At 51.7% G+C, this 4,687-nt stretch overlaps 1 long non-coding RNA gene across 1 annotated transcript; it reads left to right on the top strand.

Annotated features, from left to right (window-relative positions):
- The first annotated feature begins 1,331 nt into the window (after window positions 1-1,331).
- LOC306816366 lies at window positions 1,332-3,430 on the top strand. The gene is made up of 3 exons (XR_013777651.1): window positions 1,332-1,508; window positions 2,508-2,628; window positions 3,266-3,430. It is a non-coding gene; the product is annotated as an uncharacterized lncRNA (long non-coding RNA).
- Window positions 3,431-4,687: the final 1,257 nt, after the last annotated feature.

Raw genomic sequence — 4,687 nt, 5'->3', positions numbered from 1 at the left:
GAGGCTTCCCCACCAGCTGCCAAGAAAGTCTGTGCTTCCTCTGGACTTTTTGGGGCTTCACCAGTGGAACCATCAAGGGAGTTCATCCACAAATTTAATCTGCGCAAGCTCACCATTCCGCTGGTTCGCATCGACCCTGAAGCTGCCTGCAGGGCCCTTCGAGAGGGCAGCAGCTGCAAATCTTCAGAGCAGCACAGCCCAGCCAACAGTGCTGCCTCACCTGGGGATTCAGAGGTGCCTCCAGGCTCCAGGATGAGTGCAGCTGCTCAAGTGTGTGAGGCTTCCCCAGAATATCCTGAGGAAGCATTTGTCACTTCTGGACCTCTGGGGGCTTCATCAGTGGAGCCAGGCACAGACACATTTCAATTCCAGCCTCAGCCTGTCATTCCACGAGGTCCCGTGAACCACCAAAGCCCTTTGGTGACAGTTCCAGAGAGCAGCAGCTGCACATTTCCTGAGCAGCTCTTGCCATCCTACTGGCCATCAGGTAGGGGAAGAGTTTCTATCCTTGCTTTTCAGAACAATCATGAAAATTGACTGAAATGTTTTCCTGCTGTGCTCTGTCATGGGTTGATCTCAAGTGCAAATCAGGTAGAAATATCAAGTGTGGAGGAAGCAGAACCGTAAAAACAAAATGAATCTCTATCTGCTTTTCCTTTCCTTGCTGCCGTTTTGGAGTGGGTTCTTTGCATTTTCCAGACAGCCTCTCTGTAGGGGCACAAGATCAAAACAAAGCACCTTTGTCCACAACTGGTCAGTGTCAGGTAAACTCTTTTTTAAAATCTAGTCAAACTAGGACCCTGATGGGATATTGAGAGTTTACAGGTTGTCTCTCCTTCAAATAATGTTATTAAAATTCCATAAGCTCTGTGCATCCCTGGAGCAGCTGCAGCTATAGAATTCAGCCTCACCCACAAGGATACTTTTTAGAAGAAACTCACAGTTTACGTTTAGGATGTGTGTCTGCAGGTGTGGGCTCTTCCTTGGTGAATCCGCTCCCTGTGGTCTGTTATTATGAGAAACTGCAAAGCCACCAACTCCAAAAGCTGATGGGGAGATAGAAAAGGCAGTGATTATAAAGTGCTTTTGCGTATGTGTAGATCAGTTTTAGAATCCATCCTTTAATATACATACATATCATTCAGAAGAAAGACTTTTTAAGAGGGAGAGCTCACTCTCCCAATTCCCTGTGAAGTTTGAGTACGTTTCTGGAATTGAGGTTGCTGTGTGCTTCCTGTGGTGTTTGATCCAAGGCAGCATAGAGCTCCGTGTCCCAAAGCCACATTCTGGAGCCTGACCAATGTGTTTAAACTCTTGCAGCCACTCCAGGCACTTCAGCCCCCAGTGCTGCAGCTGGCTATGCTGGTTATGCACCATGGAGAGCCCCCAGGTGGCTCTGGGATACTCCTGGGGAAGAGGAATTGCCCCCACTGGATCTGGACATGGTGCTTGAGACACTGGAGGAGATGCTTTCGTCCTCCCCGCCTGAAAGGTCTCCCTCTGCTCAGGTAACTCTGCTGAAGAGGGATGAAAGGGGCTGACTGGGAGCTTTTGAAAGTTGTTACTTGGCTGAGAAGCAAAGGCTTCTTGAATTCAGTTCTGAATGGACAGGGAAGGATTTTCTTGGTAAAGTAAGGTTTCCAAGAGAAGAGAAATGAGAAAATCACTCCCCTGAGTGAGGATGAGAGGTGTGAGCCTCTGTTGGCCAAGTTTGAGTGCTCCTTTTCCTGGGAAGAATTCCTCCTGTGGGGCCATTTGTGATGAGGAAGTGAAAGCTTTGTGCATTCTACCAGGCTTTGTTTGATGGGAAGAACAGAAGAGTGTTTAGAGAATGGCACTGAAGGCAAAGTGTCTCATGCAGGGAGGGGCATGTGAGAGGTGCCTCTGTTGCAGCAGCAGATGTGGGCTCTGCCTCTTTTGTGTTGGAAGGCCAAGGGAAAGCAAGGGCTGGGCTGCAGCTGCTGCTGCTGTGTGAGCCCTGCCGTGTGTGTAGGTGCTCCCAGAGCCATGTTTGGGGATGGGCTGGAGCTGCAGCTTTCTTGTCCTCTCAGTAACGTGGTGCCTGCAGTCCAGTTTCTATCTGGGAAATCCTTAGCTGGGCAAAATGCCCAGTCTTGCTCTCCATGTTCCAGAGCTCAATCACCTTGCTGTTGGGCATCTGTATGGGAAGAGATGTGTGTTCCCATGCAATCTCTACAAAGCTGCAGCCTGGATGAGACTGTTCTGCACAGGGCTGTGGAGGGAGGAGCAGCTCCCTGATCCAGGAACTGGCAGGACTCCTTCCTTAGCAGCCATCCATGTGTTCAGTGTCACCCCCACATTCAGCATTGTCACCTTTGACAGCTTTTGGACCATGTTGGAGGAGTCAAATCTGAATTTTGAAGGTGTTTATGGCCCAGATTTCTTCTTAGGAACAAGATATTAAGTATGTGAGGCATGGTGTTGTTGGACCACATGTATTATGTAGCTGGCAAGAAGGGTTTATTTCTTTCTGTTTCTCTTTCAAGGGGAATATTAATGTTGCCTCTGAGCCTTCAGGAGGGGAGCCTGTGAACAACACTGCAGCAGAGGGAGGTTTGCCTGGCACTGAGAGCTCTGGGAACAGTTCCCAGCAACCCGAGGAGCTTGGTAAGGAGAGAGCCCCCATTGGTTTAGAGAGATGTGAGAGGGCTGCTCTGAGCCTGCCTCTGACAGGCAGGGAGATCAGAAGAGTTGAGTTCTTGTCTGCAGGGTTGGTGCTTCCCATGCCTTTAGTTCAAATCCTGCACTGAGACAACCTCCCCAAGCCCTGCCCTCCTCGCTTCTCCAGAGGCTCTGACACTGAGTCCTCTGGTGTGGCAAGAGAGACAGGAATAAACCTGACCTTGTGGGATTTGTGTCACCAAGCTGGGTATCCCAATTTGGATTCATAACTCAGCTCACAGCACCCTTCAGTCTCAGCCATTTCAGTGAGGACTGAGGTCTCTCTGTCAGCACAGAGAAAGAACAAGGCTGGGCTTCTTTGTGGGAGCTGGGACTGTGTGTTTCAAGCTCTCATGGGAGTCATTTGTACTGTGGGTGCTGTGAGTTTATTGGGAAACTTCAAAAGATCAAATGTTTTGAAAACTTGGAAGGATTCCAGCTCTTTAAAGAGCAGGCCTGAAATTCCCAATTGAGAGTCTGCCTTCCAGGCCATCTCTTACAGTCTTTGACAGAAGGACAGTAAGTTTCAAAGGGAAAGATGGACGGAGGCCAATATTGACTGGGTGTTCCCTTTACTTCCCAGATATCCATCTGATCTACCTTGCCAGGAGGGCTGCCCTGCGTGCCAGGGAGAAACCGGGGGAGAGCCTGTGACCATCGGGCAGGTGGAACCCCTCTGTTTATAGATACATTTAGAGACTTCTATAGTTATATTTTTATATCCATGTAGATTCTTTTATAGATTTTCAGATTTCCATTTATATATTAATAGGGTAATATTAATATCTATATATATGTTATTATTTCTTATTGCTAGTAATACATTTATTAAGTATTAATTAATTTATATTTATATTTACATTTATATTTATATTTATATTTATATTTATTTAGTTAAAGGTAAACGGAATTTAGATCCACAGATTGAGCTGTGTAGGGCTAGGCTGCATTTTTAAGGTGTTTCCCCTCTCTGATTCCTTTTCCATCTCTTGTTTGTCCCCTGTGCCCCTCTGTCCCCTCTTCCTGTGCTGGTCCGAGCTGGGGCCGGGCCGGGCGGAGCAGCAGTTCCAGCCCTGGGTGTCCCTGGAGCGGTGGCAGCTGCCGGTGGCCCCAGGCAGTGTCCCCTGAGGAGCTGCTGAGGGACGGTGAGACTGAGGGGCTGAGGAGGCGCTGACACTGAAGGGACGGTGACCTTGAGGTGCTGCTGGGGCTGAGGGTGTGGGGCAGCAGAGGGCAATGGTGGCACTGAGGGGACAGGGAAGTGGCACAGGCTGAGGGGGTGACGGGTCTGAGGGGACGGGATGGGTCAGAAGGGACTGAGCGGGGTGAGAGGACTGTGGGGTCTGAAGAAACTGAAGGGGACTTGGGGTTTGCCGAGAGCCTGGCGGGGCTGAGGGGATGGAGGGGCCAGCAGGGAGCACAGAGGGGTCCAGGACTGCAGCTCTGCCAGGCATGGAACCAATTCCTGAGGCTCCGTTCTTGCAGTGAAGACATTGCAGACAGCAGGAGGAGTGACAGGAGCCAGCAGGGAGAAGCCAAAGGCCCCGAGCAAGAGCAGTGAGCAGGGAGCTGCTGCTGGCACAGAGGCTGGTGAGGCCCCAGGGCCGGTGGGGCAGGGTGGGGTGAGGGTGCCGTGGGCTGTGGCCGTGGGCAGGGGCCGGCACAGGGGCAGGAGCGGCCCTGCCCGTGCTGGGGCTGCTCAGCGCAGCTGCCCCGGCCGGCACAGGGGCTGTCCTGGGGCAAGGCAGCTGTGCCGGCAGGGCCCGGGAGCTGTGCCGGCTGTGCCGGGGCTGCGGGACAGTCCCGCCGCGCTGCGCTCGCCACACCCTGGCCCCTCGGCCTGCTGCTGCTTTCCAGCAATCCTGGAGGGGCTCTGAGATTTTCTCTTCCCTGGTGGAAGTGCAGGTGCTGCCAAGGGAAAGGCCCTGCTCCTGACTCAGTGTTCTCTTTGCTTCCCAGATGTCCCATCTGCTGTCCCTGTCCAGGAGAGCTGCTCTGCATGGGA

The sequence above is a fragment of the Erithacus rubecula genome, assembly GCF_903797595.1.
Source record: "Erithacus rubecula genome assembly, contig: scaffold_540_arrow_ctg1, whole genome shotgun sequence".
Classification (NCBI taxonomy): Eukaryota; Metazoa; Chordata; class Aves; order Passeriformes; family Muscicapidae; genus Erithacus; species Erithacus rubecula.
The sequence above is the reverse complement of the archived record's forward strand: the minus strand, read 5'-3'. Positions and strand labels throughout refer to the sequence as shown.